Raw genomic sequence first — 20,304 nt, forward strand, 5'->3', positions numbered from 1 at the left:
TATCAAAAGCAACTGGAAACAAACTTTCCGTAATATAAATGAGACAAAGTATGGAAAACTAAAAACACAATGAGAATAAGAGCCAGCATTCTCCCTGACATGCTCTTTCACCTACTATCTTGTAGCATAGTTAGAAACAAGGGTCCATTACAACCAGAAGACGTTAAAACAAGGATGTGCATGGGCTTCTGTCCCTGTCATGAGGGGTAAAAATACTGCATTAACTAAACTTTCTGTGAAATCATTTGTTGATTAAACTCTGGGTATTATTTCTAAATGGGCTTACTTAAAAAGTAGCAATAATATAGTTATTGATGATGTCATCAAAATGATTAATCAGCATGAGTGCAAATGAATGAGGGCATCACTATTCAAAAGGGTGGTGGTTTTACACCTAGTACATAGGGCTTCTGTCAGTCAGAAGCGTTGCTGTTTGCTATACAGAGTACTGCCCTGATGAGTATTGCCTCATCCCAGCGAGGAACCCTGCAGATGTGAGCTTCTGGTGGGTGGAGTCAGATTTTAATAAGGACAAGCCCAGTGCAAATTCTCATCAGCCCCGGTTATTGACAGTTACAATCATTTAATCAGCCATATTTAGAAGGCTGTGACAAGGCAAATTCTGACTACAAATGGAGGAAGAGTCCTACAGATGAGTAAACACTCACCACTTCAAACTCCTCATCCACGCATACAAGGCTCTTCACAACACCGGACCAACATAGCTGAACAACCACCACTCGTTCCACACACCCAAAAGACACATCCGATCAGCCGACCTCTCTCTGGCCACCGCCCCACGGATCTACAAGACCAGAACAGGAGGTAAATTCTTCTCCTACCTCGCAGCCAACGCCTGGAACAACCTCGCCTCCGGCAAGCCCACACGCTGCCCCAGTTTCAAACGGACCTCAAGACCTGGCTCTTCGTATGTCCCCAGCACTCAATGGAGCTCCCCCCCCCATCGCCTTTGATACCCTCGCGGGATGTTAGCTATGCTTTACCAACTCTGATTGATCGATTGATTGATTGACTCAGTCTGTTTTTCACCCACTTGGAAAGACCTGCAGTCTCAACTTAAGCGAATGACATATAAAAACTTACTGCTATTATGGAATAATAGTGATTTTCGTTGCATTCCAGTAGTACTCATAAATGTGAACATAAACTGATTACTCTTTACAAACTTTTGGATGATAGTGTTTCCTCTTAATGCGTGTACAAAGACAAGGTCATCATCAAACCACTCCAAGCTTTGTATTTGTGAATGTGGCACCATTATTCCTTTTCACTTTAATGTAAGCTAAGAGATCACCACTCAAATATTTTAGGATCATCAATGTACAAAGTTTTACTGGTGCCTTCCATCCTTGTTAGGATTCTAGTATTCATATTTTCAAAAATGTATCATGTCACGGAATTGATGCCCATTTGAGTTCAAAATAATACAGTAAAAGATGTTGCTCACCAAACTGAACTGTCTTGTCACTACCTTTGTTATGCCATGCACGTCCTTGTGTCCTGATTTCAAAACTGTTTTGCAAAGTTATGACCATGTCTGTAGGAAATCTGCCTTTTATAATCGGTCACTCTGGATTTTTCATCCTTTTCTGCACCCTATGTTTGTTGGTATAAGAACTCTGTGTACCATGACACTGATATTTAGTGCTGCAATGCATATGCTCTGCCACTAAAATCGAACTGTTGCAATAGTTTTCACTCAGTTGTCCTATTTAACTTTCCTGTAAGGCTGTGGTAGATGTGAACTGGCTGAGTTGCAGTTTCAAAACACTTCAGTAATGCATGGCAGGGGAAAGTGCCTTTGCCATGTAGGAAAAACTATTTTTTGTATCAAAAGTCACCCCTGCAGTGTGTTTTGTAAGCCCACAAGTCTCAGTGCTTAATATATTATTAAGTGGCATCCTTCATATTGGGAATAGTGTGCCTTAACTCAAAATGAATATCCAACAATTGTTTTCTTGCTTTAGTTCAGGCTAGTTTTTCATGAACAGATTTAGGTGCTATGACCTTTCTATTCAAAATTATTTCAAAATTCGAGCCGGGAAAATGCTTGAAAAAGGATTCAAAGATAATAACCTATTAAGTTCTAAAAAGCAAGTTTTTGCTAACTTAGTGCACAAGTAACTTTCTAGAAATGTTCTTCGTGCTGCATATGCTAAAACTGGTTTAGAACCAGCTTTTCACTCAGCCCAACTCCAGAGGGTCAATGCAAATTCGTACTGGAAGTTACTGACCGTGCTCCCAGCGGACACTAATGTGGCTTCAAAGCTGAGGAAGGTAGAGTGTTGTCAACAACTGACCACTTAACAGGAATAAGCTACCAGGGAGAAGGGCAGGAACAGCTGGTAGAACGATGGATGTATTTTCGACTTAGAGATGCCATATGTGGCTGGCAGGACATACTTATATTCAAGGTAATTGTCCTTCTACACCTTTTGCCGCAAGCACTAGCAGAAGGAGGCACCGGTTTCTGACCCTGACAGAAGGGTGGCTACCTAATCTAAATAGAGGAGTGGCAAAGGCAGAGTCAGTGCCACTACAGATGGGAAAAAAGGGGATTTTAGCCATTTTGGATTAAGGGTGTCTGATAGTTTTCACAATTAAATGAAGAGGGAGTGCCGCAAATGAAAGTGCCATAGGGTAAAAAGTAGGCAGGGTGATAAATTCACCAATCACTGGATAGTTTGCAGGATAAGACTGGGGCATTACCACCACTTCCTTACAACACTCCTGGACTGGAAAGACAATAGCTGAAGAAAGCAAGTCCAGCTAGAAGAAAACGGCTCAAGGATTCCTGAATCCAGCTGGCACCAAGTGCCCTGAAATGCTTGGGTGGCTGAACTACTGTTTGCCTTCTCTAAGGACTAAAGAAAAACCCTGAACCCTAGAGGGTCTAGCTGGGCACTGATGACTTGACGGTTCAGGAGTTAAAGCTGGTGAGAGACTTGGTGCATAGAAGCCTGCTCTAAAGATAGGAGTGTTGCAGGAGTGACCAGAGAGAACTTTTCCAGTGGTGGTTTTGGCCACTTTTTCCCACTTCAGAGTAGCAGGAAAGGCAGTGTTCTTGCCCAGGCAAAGCGGCAGTAGGCTGAAAAACAACATTGTTTCACAGAGACCTTTCCCCCCTTGTTGAAACCAGTGTCAGTGGGACCTCTAAGTAAAGGTGTCAGGCCTTACAGAACCTTACCCAACTACATCCTGTAGCTTTGCCCCTGTGGAGGATTTTAGGAACCAAAAAAGTGACTAGGTTCAAAGGTAAAAACTTTGCCGGGGCAAGGCAGCTAATCTTACCCAGCAATTGAGCGACTTAGTCCACTGTAAAGTCCGGAAATCTTCCACTCAGAGCTTTTAGTCCCGCCATGTAAGTATCAGCATGGCAGTTGTGTGAATAAATCAGCAAGGCGGTGGTTGCCCCGCCATGCAGATGTCCACCAGTATCCCCCTTCCATTTATATCGACCTGCCCCTGATTGGATCTGTGGAAGAGGACTGTTGAGATGTTGACAGAGATTAGGCCGTGGTAAAAATGCTTGTCTAAAGGAAGCCCTTTGTTACAAAAAAGAAATATTCAACTTTTTTACAACTTTTTGTTATGTTGCTCCACCTACGAATTTGCTATTTTTAAACCTTCCTTTCTCCAGATACAAGAAGGTTTCTTCTCAAACTTTTCTGCCAACACAACCAGGCACACAATACCTTTCAGCATGTGCTTAAAAAACATTTGTTAAAAAGGCACCACAGTGGAGCTTGGCATGTTTTTCCATGTCATTTGCTTGCCATTGCTTTTGTTTATTTTTCAGTAGCATGTTTTGTTTTGTGAGTTTTTTTTACTTTAGCAAGAGTAACATTATCTAATTGTTGTATTTTATTTTTTGTCTCTGTAATTTATGGTATGGTACCAGAATATAATCGCCAGAATATTCTCTATCATAAAGATTGTGTTCTAACTATTGTTTGCAAAAATAAGTAATAACAGTAATTTACTGATCAAGCAAATGAAACACTATTATTATAGCACCAATTAATATTATGCAGGTTAATAATAAAAAAGACACATTCTTTGACATTTTTAACAAAGTAAAAAAAATCTTACCTTTAATGTTATGTGCCACGATATTCTGAGTACCATGATATTTTTGTAGCAACATTAAGGACCAAAGACATTCTTGAGTCGATATTAAGGTAGGACACCTATGGATTGAATTCGTAGCAGAGCTCAAAAGTGGTGCATGCCTCAAGAGCTGATGTGCAGCAAAGCATTTCCTCCACAGAGGAATGTCATAAAGTTTTAGGAATGTGTGCACACATACATTATGGGTGCAACCCTGCCAATGGGCACACCTTTTGTTCTTCACAGAAGACTCAGTTCAGGTAGGTTGATTATTCCTTTAATATTGTGATTCAATTCAATATTTTTACTTCATATCAAAAGTAAGTTTCAAGCAATCCATATGTTTCATAAATATTCCATCATGTTTCTAACCGCTCCGATGCATTTCGGGCACCATAGCCCTTTATTGAGGAGCTCTACAAACGAAAATTAAATATATAGCCCATCATTTCAACATTCCTATACTAAGTAATAACAGTACATGCACAAGGATATCATGCTCATTTGCGGATTCATACGCAAATCGACGGGTGATATGTGATATGTGATCAAGTGTTCGGTTCGGCGGGTGTATTATGCCAAATACCAGTATGCCGTGACAACGCGTCGGGGTAAACCTACTGCACTTACGTGAACAAACGTAGACGAATTCCCCAACTGGAAGAAAGGTAACAAGCATCAGTTAGTGAGGTCTGGCCTCTCAGGGCACGAACTCGCTACATTGCCTTGGTCAAACAAAGTGGCAGCGGACAATAAGCCGACTTATCTGAACCTGAATTCAATGATTTGTTTAAAACACCACCCATATTTGCCTATTCACGGAATAACAACCTCAAAGAGATCCTTTCTAAAGAACCCATTATTCAAACAGAATTCAAAGGAACTGGTCCATGCCTTAACTGCAACAGTTGTAATAATGTGATGAAAGGCAACACCAGCTGTCATCCAATGAAGGGTCATAACATCAAATTGAACGTCAACGCCACTTGTGATTCATCTAACATAATCTATCTCCTCAAATTCCCATGTGGAAAAATCTATATTGGGAAAACTGAAAGGAAAATAAAAATACGATTGAATAAACATAAATCTAATATCCGCACTAAAAATGACAAATCGAACATTGCAATACATTTCATGGAATATAAACACAGTATTGCCCAACTTAAGTTTCTGGTATTGGAGATCATTGAGAAAAAAGAGGGTAAGGACAATAATAAGACACTACTGCAACGTGAAATAGCTTGGATATATCGCCTTCAGGCTATGAAGCCCTTTGGGCTGAATGATAGGACCGAATTTAGTTGCTTCTGTAAACCACCATGATGGCGGAGATCTAATGTATAATGCTTTTTTGCTGCCTGTAATGACACTATTGAATTTATCATGATTTACATATTTGTGGGTTGGATGCCATGTCATTAAATCATGCACCGTTTCCTATTTCACACACCCCCGGCGCACACCCAATATGGTCACTCCATCAGTAACCCGCCCACCTAGTCCGTTTTTTATTATTTTTGCGCACATGAGCGTTTTTTGAGCCAATCAGGGCTCTTCACCTTTCATTTCTGCGCTTGTTGTTTAAAAATCCCACAGCCCGGCAAGTTTACTACTTCCTGGGAAGAAACTGACTATACGCGTTTGGAACTCGCTCCCGTAACATACCTGCTGAGAACCTTTCAAGCACCCCCCAACATTTCATGTAAGTCGGCTTATTGTCCGCTGCCACTTCGTTTGACCTAGGCAATGTAGCGAGTTCGTGCCCTGAGAGGCCAGACCTCACTAACTGATGCTTGTTACCTTTTTTCCAGTTGGTGAATTTGTCTACGTTTGTTCACGTAAGTGCAGTAGGTTTACCCCGACGCGTTGTCACGGCATACTGGTATTTGGCATAATACACCGCCGAACCGAACACTTGATCACGTATCACATATCACCTGTCGATTTGCGTATGAATCCACAAATGAGCATGATATCCTTGTGCATGTACTGTTATTACTTAGTATATGAATGTTGAAATGATGGGCTATATATTAAATTTTTGTTTGTAGAGCTCCTCGATAAAGGGCTATGGCGGCCGAAATGCATCGGAGCGGTTAGAAACATGATGGAATATGTATGAAACATATGGATTGCTTGAGACTTACATTTGATATGAAGTAAAAATATTGAATTGAATCACAATATTAAAGGAATAATCAACCTACCTGAACTGAGTCTTTTGTGAAGAACAAAAGGTGTGCCCATTGGCAGGGATGCACCCATAATGTATGTGTGCACACATTCTACAGTAATTTGAGAACGTACTCGGACGGATACGTTACCTGCAGGAGCACCCTACCTTGTGAGAGTTACGTTAAAAAACATCACAGATTGTTGAAACATAGACCCCAGTGTTGTGCACCGTGCCAATCCCCTTTGGTCTATAAAGTTTTAAGAGCCATTCAACTAGGTCTGACACTAGAAGATTTAGACGCTGGAGCATGAAGCACTGACTATCCCTCGAGAGAGGTTAGGAAGGCTAAACATTTCACTGCACTAGAGGGAGCGCTTAGGGTAAGTGGAAAGATATACCTCCTCCTTTGCACTGCTATCATACCACAAAAATCTTCCGTTGCTTATGGTGCAGGGAAGTGTGAAGAACCGCGGGGCATATTTACAAGGGCCATAGCCCCGCTTTTTTGTCTTTTAAAGCCAAAAAAGCGGTGATAAAAATATCACTCTATTTACAAGAGGGAGCTAACATGCTAGCACCCTTTTTTCCGATGCCTCCCTTTGCATTTCTAATGAGATGCAGAGTGAGCGTCACTGGTCATTACAACCTTGTAATTATCGCTGATGTGCACATCGTGATATTTACAATGTGGCCCACGCATTTTAGCAGACGTTACTTTTGGGCGAAAACCACTGTTTTCGCCAATAACTAACGTCTGCTAAAATCATGACTAACCCATACCTAACATGGGGGGTGGGGGGTGGATTCTTGTGTTATGGTCGTATCAACAAGCATATCGCCGTTTTGCAGGGAACATTGCTGGAAAACCGGCGATGTTCCATGCAAAACGGCAATTACCCTGCTATCGCTGGAATTCATATTGCCATTGCGCTATGCGTTGTAAATACAGTGCATGCATGGCGATAAATTCCAGTGTTAGACGACAATAAATATAAAAGCGCTAAGAGCGCATTGCAATATTTATCGCCGTCTGTTGTAAGTATGCCCCCACATGCGCTTGGCACAGTTGAGTATGCATAATATCTAAGCTTGATGTTACCTTCAATCTCCTGCTCCAATGCTCACCCAATCCAATAAAAAAAACATGCACTGCTGAATCATCAGTGAATGACAATACTGTGATGAAGCACCCAGCTCCACAGTAACTTAGAAGAAGCAGCGTTAGTTGTGGGTATTGCAGCAACAGTAGGTAGCATGCTTATGTAAGAAAGATCTAGGACAGGGCATGAGCAGGTTGCAGGAGGATGTCAAACCCCTATTTTCTTTGGAGAATAGGTGCAGGTCCCACTGTAGGGAAACCCCAAATCACATGCGATTCTTCACACTCAAGCACTCATGACAGAGAGCAAAAACAGCTGCACTAAAAACATTGCAAACGCTGTCCCTAAAAACGTGCATCATAAGAAAGAAAGCAAAATTATGTTTGAGGAGAAGTGTGGGGATTTCCATTTCGATTATTCAGCGAAGAAAACTGACTAGTAATGCATTAAGAATACATACTAACACGAGGCCAGAGAAAAAGGAACCTCATATGCTTTACTTCAGTGATTTAAAGCATTAACATTCAACCATATGAAAAATACTGACAGCTCTTAGTGGCCATTAAGAATGACCTTATACCTCTAACAGGCAATCTTAAAAGCCCATCTGCTTGTGCTAAAAGGTCATAAAGATAACGGCATTGTTTACAGTGCCCCTATCCCGGAGAGATGTAACCAGGTTAGTATCTCCGGCCAAGGATCAGATGTAAACTGGCATATCCGAACATCAAAACTTCCAAGTGATAACAGGAACAACTGCTGTTCTATTTTGTCAATCGTTTACAACAGATACATACAGCTTTGGTCATAAAAAACTATGGGCTGGTGAACTTTGTCCTTGTCTTTGTTTAGGAAATATAATTTGTACCTATACAGAAGAAGCATTTCTCTTTGGTTCAATGTCTCATAACAAATAGACACAGAAGCAGCAAACACATGTGGACTTTATATAGTCACATTTTCAGCATGAGATCTGAAGAAAACCTATAAAATAAAAATATAAATTTCCATGTAATTAAATATTGATCCCGTCGTATTAATGCATCTGGTAAATCTACGCAGAGGGTATAACATCCTTACCAGAAGTGACACCAGGTGATAAATGGCTGCAGATTTGGGTCATGAAAGTGGAAAAACATGAAAACCTGGACCCTGGGGTGGCCTTTTAGACACCATTCCATAACAAAACGTGTATTTGTAAGGTAGCGTTCAGCCAAGGGTACCTTGGCATTGAATAACAGATGTTTATTTTGACCCAACTCAATGGTACTCATTTTATCAACCTCAGAAGGATGAAAGGTTAGGTGAACCCACTGGGATTTGAACCTGTGAACCTGAGGTCGAACACAGGCTCCTTTAACCCCTTGGCCGTGGCGGTAATTTCGCCGCCGCGCTAGGGGGGTTCGCGCGGCGTCGCCATCTCGTGACGGAACCACTCCGTCAAGAGCCGCGGTGGCGCTGTGCTTGTGACGGAATGGTTCCATCACTGCCCCGCCCGCTCAATAGAACGCGCCATGCAGGCGCGAAATCAGCATCGCGCAGGCGCGGCGGCCGGACCGTGATGGAACCATTCCGTCACCAGCACAGCCCCACCGTGGCTTGTGACGGAATGGTTCCGTCACGAGCGCGCAAGGATTTAAAGGATGGGTTAGTCCACTAAGCCACCAGACTTGACTAGGCAGATTACCTAACTTGTAATAACTGTTATCTCACCAACCAGTATCTTAAATTCCAGCCCTGGTATTTCCCCATGGATATAATTAAGAACTTGTAATGAGCCCATGGGAATCAGCTGAGCTACTCCGGAAGCACCAGCCAGTCCTGTAGGGCAATGTTAAGTATGATTTGTTTGGTTGACATTGGCCTCGGTCTCCAAACAATGTCAAATGGTGTAATTCTTTAACCCCTCGGCAGCAGCGTGATTTTCGCCACGTCGAGGGGGTGAGTGTTGATCACGGCGCCGCTGTGCTCGTGACGGAACCATGCTGCCTGTGGCTCATGATGGCGTGGTTCCGTCATGAGCAGGCAAGGGGTTAAACATAGTGATAATCAACACAAAGAATCTGCCCTTTTGGTCATGCAGTGGAGCACCTCGGATCATGCTGAGTAACTGGCTACACACTCCTAAGTGTTAGAGGGCAGTCGATCAAAAAACAATGTTGAAAAAAAATACACAGGGCTTGATTCATAAGCTGTACTTTTGAGAAAGCTTACACTTCTGAGGAAGTTATCTAGTTATCGGTGTTCTTATACTGCACTTTTGTAGCAACTTACACTTTCGTAGTAAGTCTAGCAATACACATGGCCTACCAAGCCCTCCCCTAGAAAGTAATGTAGGTAGGTACTTAAAATAAAATCCCAAAGGAAATAATGTTAAACTAAGTTATTTGAAATAATTAAAAAAACAAATTAGTGTTAACCCCTCCCATGCTCATGACGAGCTCAGCTCGTCATGAGGCACAGTGGAGCTGAGCTCGTCATAACTGCCGCGGCCCTTCCACGCCCGGCTAATTCCCCGCCTGTGCAGGCGTTCTATTGGAGTGGGTGGAGTCATGATGAGTCCAGCTCATCATGAGTACAGCTCCACTGTGCAGCATGACGAGCTGGACTCATCATGAGTACCGAGGTGCGCGGCCCCTTCCCCCCTGCACCGCGGGGGAATTAGCCCCGCGTGAAAGGGGTTAATATATATCTAACATATTCCATATGCTTTATTTATTTATACAATATGTATTTAGGTTATGAAATATTTTATAATTAAATAATAAATATGTACTATTTTTATATATTTTAACATTAATTTATATGTATTTATATTTTTAAATAATTTTACTTCATTTACCAATTTTTCCTAATGGGTTTTATTTTAAGTCACTCCCTCCATTATTTTCTATAGGCGGGTGTTTCAGTATCAGTGGTTGGCCATGTATAGTGCGTGACTTACTACAAAAGTGTAAGGTTCTACAAAAGTTTTAGCAATTAACCAAGAGATTGACTCTGTGGAAGAAAGAATGTGTATTAGCGGAAGAGTCAAGCTTGAAGTTTCTGGTAACAATGCCAATCCTAACCCTGTTAACACTTCTAGACTACATCCCACTGCTGGTAGTACCACACCCTATGGGAGAAGGACCAATCCCTGTGCTCTGGAGGCACTGCTTTCTATTGATTTAGTGGATAAAGCTGGGACCAAACTGAATATTGAGTCTCTTTGCTTATCGCCGCCAGTTAAAAAAAAAAGGATTCTGTATTTGTGCTGCATGGAAAGGGGAAATCTGTGCTCAAACCCACAGTGAATGCCACTTTAGACTCTGTGATGTTAAGCAGTGGGGGCGGTGGTGAGCCTGCACTTGCTTTGATTCACAAGAAACTGCATAGTGTGGAGGGAGTGATATCAATATTCATAGATTTTGTTCTTAGGATCCTGAAAGCTATTGAGGAAAGCATTGTGGGCCTCAATGCAAGCACAAACTCTAATAACGAGGCTCCCCCAATTTCGAAGGATCAATCATGCATTCCTCCATCTACTAGTATCTACAGCTGCACCAGTCAATGCAATGCCAAGTAACTTGCTATCTGAAAAAAATACTTTTTCACTCCAATTACCTTCAGAAATGACCTCCTATGATGGTAGTCTTAAAGCTTTCCCAATTCTAAGGCCAACACAGTCAGAGAGTCAAGAGCAACTTCTGAACAAAATAACTTATTGGTTGAAGGGGAGACCAGGCGATAGTGACACAATGGAATAATATGGTTCGGGGGGGGGGGTGCTTTGGGTCGATAATAGCCTGTAATCTGACTCTAATGATTGATTTGTAATTAATTTTAGGAATCCTGGTGTTATACATTATCTTTTCAAGCGGCTTAATTCTGTTTTTCTTGGACCCATCAAGATCAAAGCGTTGTCCCTGGGTTACTTTTATAGATACATTACTTAGTTGCAGTTCAGTAGTTTGATAAGCTTTCATTATGGCTGTGTGACTGTTGTTCAACCCAGAGTACAATTTATTTGATGGTATTTTGTAAATTGACATTACTCATAGAAATACATTTGTGTTTCTCATTTTAAAGTGTGTTGGACTTAGGCAATGCAGATCTGCAATGATTTATTTTTTGCAATCACTTTCTTCCATATCAATCTACTTGGCTGAGGCTAAATACATTCAGTTAGCAAGTAAACTGAGAGAAACTTTGATTTGATCCTAAGGGTTATGCTATGTGCCATTAGTAACTGCATTGTTTTTGCATGGTACCTTTGCACCTAACAATAGAGCTATTTGCACGTTTTTTAAGAGGAGACATACTGTATACTGAGTAATTTTAATGTTTGTAACATGTTTTATCATTATTTATGGTCTAGTAATATTTGATTTTTAATGATGCATTTGTTTTTATACAATGTGTTGAATCATGTTTTAATACTTTGTCTCTTTTATGGTTACATTTTTAGCCAAATAAAGACTACTTGATGATGATACTACTATAAAAAAGTAAGTTACTACAAAAGTTCAGTTGCCTTTGTGAATCAGGCCCACAGTTTCCAATATAAACATTAAAAGGCGCTAAAAGTAAAACATTAAATTACAATTAAGTTTGCAGTTCCAAAGAAAACCTTAAAAAGTAAATATGTCACTGGGCATATGTAAATACTCAAAATTGCTTTCAGTGAAAGAAAATGGATTATTATATTAAATGTAGTTCTTTTAACATTTTACAAGCCAAATATAGATTGTATTCCTAATTCTACATAGCAATATTTTTTAAGAGCAGTACAATGAAGAATCAAACAAACCTCATGGAGCAATAACTGGTTTCTTTCTCCCACAATTTCAATTTAATTTCTCCAGATGTTTGCTCTCTCCAAGACATGGATTGAAGGAAATGATACACAGCAGATGACTTTAGTCTTTGGAAGAAAAAGAGTGTTAGTTCAAATCAATATGTATATCTACAGACCACTGACATTGCATTATTTGTTCGGTTTCCAGTTGGATTTAACAATATTTGTTTTGTGAAGCATGTAGAGTTTTTCAAGATTAAGCAATTATGCAGTTCCAAGTCAGCAAAAGGACTCCTTGGAGGTACTTTCCTTACCTGTTTGCGAACAGCTGTTGTTGTAAATGCTTAATTATAGTAAATTGACTCTAATTTCCCTCCACTTTTATATTGCCATTGTCTTCTGCCGAAGGTCCAAATTGCCTCTCTTTCTCTATTCACACCGTATATCTAACACCCCCTATATTAGAGCAAATGTTGACAATAATGCAGACAATAGGTCTATTTGTGCTTTGCACGATATTGTTTCTATGCCACCTTTTTTTGCCTGGCTTTAATGTTGCTGCTATTTGCACACTTCTGAAATACATGTTGGAGCAACATCTCAGTGGTTAGACTTAAGAGAGAAATAACATCAGGAAACTGTCATCCTTTAGTTTTTAGACAAGTATCATTGCACTGATGTTTATGCAGTGGTAGCAAGTTTCTCTGAATAAAAAAAACATGCTTAATCAATGGAACACCACTGTTAGAAACTGGGTATCTGGTTGGCAGTAGTAGGCACCCTATACATTCAGGAACCACAATCTTAGTCAGGTCAGACACACATCATAAATTAGCCTGTGCTCACCCTCTGGTAGCTTGCCACAGAGCAGGCAAGCTTAACTTAAGAGGCAATGTGTAAACTATTTGCCCAATACTTCAAACAGTAACACAGTGAAAACACCACAAAAAGGCTATATACCAATTTAGAAGAATAGCTTATATGTTTATGAACAAAGCAAGACTGACACAACAAAAACAAAAAGTATAACCAGAGTTATGAATTTTTAAAGATTAAATGAAATTGTAGTGCTTAAAAGCTTAAAGCAACTCTTACACCCACTTACTTGTGTCACCACGTATAGCAGTCTCTCAAACCTCATGAAGAAAAGCATCAATAAACACTGGAACATCGTGAAATCGCTGAAAAAGGAGTGGGAAAGACCCCTTTTCTCCTTTAAAAAAGGACGCAGTTTGAGAGATGCATTGGTACACACACGCCCAAAAGAAAAACCACCCAACACTATACCGTCAGTGACGACAGCCTGGGGTATGCCAAAAATCACCGGACACTACCCCTGCTCGGACTGTAGCGTTTGCCATTTGACTCAAGCTACTAAAACATTGTCACTTGAAGAAGGCAAAGTGTGGACCCAACGTGAACACACGAATTGCAACTCAGTAAACGTGATCTACCTAATCACCTGTCCCTGCCAGCTCCGTTACATAGGCATGACCACGAGAAAGGTCAAACAACGCATCTGCGAGCACCGGAGCAATATAAGGTGCAAAAAAGTAACAACTAAACTGAGTCGCCATTTCCTGGACAATAATCACACTACCAATGACATGAGATGGACCATCATTGAAGCAATTGATGGCACAAGGAATTTACAAAACAGATTGTTTGAAAAAGAGCAGCGTTGGGTATATCGTCTGGGGACCAACATCAATGGCCTTAACGACGACATCCCATGGAACACTGTTCTGTCGTAAACCCTTGAGCCAGGCTCCAATTATCATATCATGTGTAACAGCAATATACAAATGCTCTCCTATTTTTCCTGCTGCTGACTATCTGTGCACTTAAAACAACTAGTGCCACATTTAACCGGGGACTGAGAGAGTGTCCTCTATTCTCCCTACCTCTCCCTTTGTTGATACATAAAAGCTTAAAGCGCCAACTTAGTTTATCTGATTGCGTCACACCAGGGTAATCCAGACGTTCAGGCCGACTATGATGGAGCATGGGTTGGAGACAGGGATCAGCCTTGGGCCGCTGCAAAGTATCCTAGATGCATCGCCGCCAAAGTTCAGAGGCGGGAAGCAAGGAGGCGATGCGTCGTCATTGAGCTGTTTAGTTGAATGTGATGCTTTGGCACCGAGCCGTGCAAAGTCAGAGATGCATCAGAAACCGGAGAAGATTCGCTGCACAGTTGGTGATGCGATATCCATAGTCCGTGCAGCAGCTGTGATGTGGTGATGTTGAGGGAGATGTGCCGGTTCTGACCAGCACAATGTTGTAGATGTGTGGGTTTTGGTAATTACAGCACCTTATACCCACTTCCAAGGGCCCTGGACTAGTTTGGCACCACTTGGCAGGGCAAGTCTTACAGCAAGCAAAGTCCAGGTGCTGTTACAGGTTGATGAGAAGAATTCTATGTCCCTGAGACTTAGAACAGGGGACAAGTCAGCATGCCCTTTGAGTCCCTGTGTGTTCAAGTGCGATGGGTCCAGTCCCTCCTCAGCAGGGCAGAGGGTAGCAGGCAGCAGGGTAGTGATGGGGAAATACTGGCACCCTCCTAGGAGCAAATGAATGAAACTCACCAGACATAGCAGGTCTGCTCAGAAACAGAGTGAAATGTATTTATTGGTACCAAAAGCGTGCATCATTGCTAATTAGCAAGGAAGAAGTCAAGACTCCTGCCTTAGGGGCTCTCAGACCGCTTCTTCCCAGAGTGACAGGTTTCTAGGTGGTATATACAGTTAGAAATGCCATGTCCGTGGAACTAGAATAAGGCACCAAGCCAAATATGGCTAACATGGATGTGCAATGTCTGCACCATGAAAATTATAAACAACCAGATATGGGCAGCACAGAAAGGCTGGCTCGGCACTGTGTAAGCAACTTGCACAACCAGAATAAGAAATATCATGTAGTCAGAACAGGCAAAGTGACCTCTAAGGAGGTACAGAATAGCTTGTAGAAGCTTGTCCAGTCAAGGTCAGATAGGAAGCTCTTTGGAGCTCCAGGCCTCATGTTAATGTGATCTATCTAAGCATGATATCTTTTGAAGTGCATATACATAAATTTATATGGTTATTCATATATATTTTGCAACAGGTAGCACAGCAGAAAAATGGTCTTCCAATCTAACAGAGTGGCAATCATTGTAGTAGCACAGTGGTCATTCCTCCGGACAGAGTTCTTCACAGGTCGAGTAGTGTACTGAAGTGGTAGGGTCAGACGCCCAGCTCGTATACTCAGTGATGCCATTGAAGTAGGAGTGACTTCAAAGAAGGGCTTTGCAGTGCACAGAGGTCCTGCCTTTAATGTCTAGCTCCAGACTTACTCCGGGGGGGGGTATGCAACCATTTGTGTGGGAACCGGACACAGTCTATTCAGGTGTGTCAGATCCTCCCTCCCATCGTACCCAGGATAAACCATCAAGATGTGAAAATCCACATTTGTAAAGCGCGAGCTACTCACCCTTAAGGGTCTCAAGGTGCTGGGGGCTGTTGTGGAAATTAAGTGAGCTATTGCCCAGAGTCACATGGTGTTAAGCCGAGCTGCCGCCAGAGGTGGGGATCGAACCATGAACTCTGTGCTCCGAAGTCAGCTGCCCTGACCGCTGCACCACACAGTGGATGGCCACTCAGTCACACCTAAGCACCCTTTGTGTTTGGCTGTTTAGTGGGATTGCACAAAGTCCAGCAGTTACCCACCCCAGATGTGTATTGAAGACAGGGTGCAGGCACACAGGGCTAAGAGCAGAAAATGTCATCTTTCTAAAAGTGCAACAAGAATAATTCATGGGCAGAATGCAGAAAAATATTATACATCCTTCCCGGTGCAGAGATCTGGGCCTAAATCCATTGTTTTTTTGCTCCCCATGCCTTCCAGTCTTAACCCAGCCATATGCAAATCAGTCTTGACCCTGTGCCCAATGGGAACAGTCCAGCCCGAACTGCCAGGTCAGGTCCTCCCTGGACTGGAACCAAGCATCCTCCGATCAGGTTCAGGGTTTCACCCCTCATCAGCCAGGATAGCTTGACTCCAGTGGCATGGAGAGCACGAGACCCATGTCTGGGCATACCCGTTCAACTCAGGGTGATAAGTGCCAGTTTTTGGACAGAATGGGAGAACAAGGTCATACATTCTCCCCAGTACAGAGATCTGGGCCTAAGTCCATTTTTTTGTGCTCCTTTTGCCATTCCAGTTCGAACCCAATCATAGGCAAATCAGTCTTGACCCTGTGCTCAATGGGAACATTCACTGGAATCAAGCTATCCTGGCTGATGAGGGGGGAACCCTAAAACCGGTCCTAGGATGCCTGTTTCCGGTCCAGGAAGGACCTGACTAGGCAGTTTGGGCTGGACTGTTCCCATGATGCACTGGCTCAAGACTGATTTGCATGTGGCCAGGTCTAAACTGGGGTGGCATGTTGAGCAAAAGAATGATCAATTTAACCCATATCTCTTGACTGGGGGTGAATGTGTTGATTTGTTCTGCATTCCGTCCATCAATTTTGCTTTTTCACACTAATTGCGCCAGGTATGCCCAGACGTGGGTCCTGGGCTCACTGTGCCACTGGAATCATGCTATCCTGGCTAATGAGGTGTGAAACCCTGAAACCGGTCCAAGGATGCTTGTTTCTGCTCCAGGAAGGACCTGGCCTGGCAGTTCGGCTGGACTGTTTCCATGAGGCACAGGGTCAAGACTGATTTGCATATGGCCAGGTCTGAACTGGGGTGGCATGGTAAGCAAGAGAATGATGGATTTAACCAGGTCTCTTGACGGGGGGTGAATGTTTTGATTGATTCTGCATTCCGTCCATCTATTGTGTGTCTTTTGTCTTATTTAAAGTGGCATTTTTATAAGGGTAATGATACATTTTACTTTACCAGTAAAGAGGATTTATCATTACCATTCCAATGATAGAGAACATGACAGATCTACTCCTTCTCAATCAGAAATGACAGGTCAAAAGTGTATACGGAATTCACAATTCTAACCTATTAGAGGTGTAGATCTTACAGTAGTGAAAAACAAATTTGGGTGTTTTTCACTACCAGGACATGCAAAACTTGAATGTGCACGCCCTACTTTTTAATTACACAACACCCTAAACTGTGGGTACCTATGGCCAACCTTAGGGGTAATTTATATGTAATAAAAGGGGAGTTCAAGGGTTGGCAAGGGCTTTTAAATGGCTAGTTGACATGGCAGCGTACACTGTGCACACAGGCTCTGCAGTGGCAGGCCTGAGACATGTTTAAATTGCTACTTGTGGGGTGGCACAATCAGTGCTGCAGGCCCACTAGTAGCATTTAATTTACAGGCCATGGGAACATGTAGTCCACTCTACTAGGGACTTATAGATAAATTAAATATGCCACTTGTAGATTCGACAATCCAATCATTTTCAGAGGAGATGGCACATGCACTTTAGCCCTGGTTGGCAGTGGTAAAGTGCTCAGAGTCCTAGGGCCAACAAAATGAATTAAGTAAAATTGGAGGCAAGCTGGCAAAATATTTGGGGGAAGACCACCCTAATGCTGACGGGTCTAAAAACCACTAAATGCATATTTAGCACTTTTTCAAACAATTTGATTTAATCTAAAAGGTGCCTTAATAAAAAAGGATTTCTATCACAAAAAGGAGGCTTGATTGAAGACCCAATTTTTTCATGCGATTATAGGGCTCAAGACTTGAAAAAAGTATTAAGCTGCCAAGTTGCATAGTTATTTAGGGGCTTGAGGAACTTAACACATTTGCATCTTCTAACCCTACAAATCAAAAATGTATAGGGTTTGAAAAGGAAAAATTTTATTGGCAATGTCCTAAGCTCATTAGGCGATTCTGAAAACCTCAAGGAAAAAGGAAACTGATTCTCAAAGGGAAAGGTATCTTTTAGGACAACTTTCACTTTGTGAATTATATCAGGTGATATGGGGGAGCAGACAGAGGTCCTGGGGGATGATTGACAAAATATCGGAAACAAAAATATTGTGTAGACAGAATATTGTGTCAAAAATATTGAGGACGAAAATATCGAGAAGGTATTTGTAAATAGGCAAGTGTTTACTATTCTTAACTCCTAATCTATGTACCTTGAACATTTACATATCATTAAGGTACATATATGTGGAATATATATAGTTAATATTTGCTTCCCTATAGAAACTTACTGTCAAAATAAGTTTGTCCTAGATATTCTTGACACAATATTTTGTCCACATAATATTTTTCTCTGATATTTTGTTTATACACTAACCCGGGGACTGCGTAGACCCCCTAGTCTATTCTAAAACAGAAAACATTTATTAAAAAAAAGCAGCACTGATTCCTTTCAAGAACACAGACTGTAAAAAAAGGTTTCCAATCTGGGAATGCAAACAGATTGATGGTGTTCTGTTGTTTCTTGGGAGCCCTGTGTTTGTAGACAATCACATAAGCTCACAAATAACCACCAGTCTAATTATTATGCACAAGGTGTGCCATTCTTTGACCCAGCCATCAGTGGAGATAATGCAACGCGACCTATTAGTGGAAAGGTTGAATCACAAAATTAGAGGTAGGTCGCAAACGTTGTTGGGTAAATAGGCCCAAAATGATTTAATGAACGGAATGTGGAACTGTGCTTTTCTTGTATTCAACATGATTATTTAATTTCACTGGTAAATGCTTAACCATATGTGGAGTATATTTGGAAATATTTGTGATTGTATGTTGTGAAAGTATATGGCAAACAATTCTGACAATTATGAGAACAGTTTTGATCTTGGTTTGATAATATGTTTATAAAGGCCAGAATGGTCACAACAAAGTCTTATTCCTTTTTTTCACATCTCCATCTAGAACAATTTTTCTATGCATGTGAAGAATATATTACAGTGTTCTGGATTTGGAAGATATTACTGTGAAGGTCATACGCAAGATGATGTCCATGACAACATACAGACATTAGCCGTACCTTTGTAATAAGTAGGACTGTTAGCACTCTAGTTGTTCTTTAGAACACTGTGGGACATTCTGTCATTGGGCTATACTTGGGCTACATCTAGTGATATTTGGGCTACATTTGGGCTCTTTTGTCTCTGGTGGCCATCTTGGGAGACTGCTTTATTCCAATCAAGATGGCTTCAGGTGTGCCATACCTTTGTAATAAGTAGGACTGTTAGCGCTCTAGTTGTTCTTTAGAAGACTCTAGGAGGCTGCAGTAGAACACAAAGGAATCAACTGACAGTCTCTGTCCTTGTTGGATGTACATGTTTTACGGAGAATGCCAGACTTCATTCTCACATGACTGAGAAAGATAATGTGAATTTACAGAAAATATGCTTTCAGTTTAGCTTATAGATCCCCTTCCAAACCACTGTGGGAAAAGCATGAGATAATAGTTTTCTTTCAAACATGATTCATGATATCACAGCAGAAGGCTTTTTCACATGGTAAAATCATCTTAGAACACACCACAATTCCTAAAATGAGTATGGTACCATCAACACATGAATTATAATGTAACTAAAGTCCTAAAACCCTCTATTAACAACAATATTTTTGAATGAGGTGCTATCATGTATATTGGTCCCAAGATGGCTGCCAACACTTCTTGGATGAAGTGCTGACAGCCAATCAGATTTCACGATGAGATGTGTGGTTAGGCTCCGCCCAGATATATATGTGTTTTTGAAGTTAATTTTCATAAAAACCACTGGAGCACTTTTGACCAAATATAGCAAAGGCACTTCTGCGTACCAGTCCCTACAATTTTGCCAAGTTTGGTGTAATTCCGTTTAGCGGTTCGGGCTGTAGACTTGTCAGAACGTCCTATGGAAATTAACATGGGGAAAACACGTTTTGGGACCCCCCTTTTTTCTCAGCCCCCACTTCACGAATCCCCCCGAAACTTTCAGGGAATGAGCGCAACGGAGCTGGCCAAAATTTTGGAAAATTACACGCAAATTCCTCAACCGGCGGCAAAGTTATTCTCAATAGAATGTTGCGGATTTCCTATGGTAGCAAATCCTAACTATATCGCCAGTAGGTAATATATATATAGTTTTTTATGCTTTAGCAGGAATGTCCGCTGATAAGTTGCGGAGCAGGGAGGAAGCGGCAGATTGCATGTTCGA

Source organism: Lissotriton helveticus, chromosome 6 (genome assembly GCF_964261635.1).
Source record: "Lissotriton helveticus chromosome 6, aLisHel1.1, whole genome shotgun sequence".
In the NCBI taxonomy this organism is placed as follows: Eukaryota; Metazoa; Chordata; class Amphibia; order Caudata; family Salamandridae; genus Lissotriton; species Lissotriton helveticus.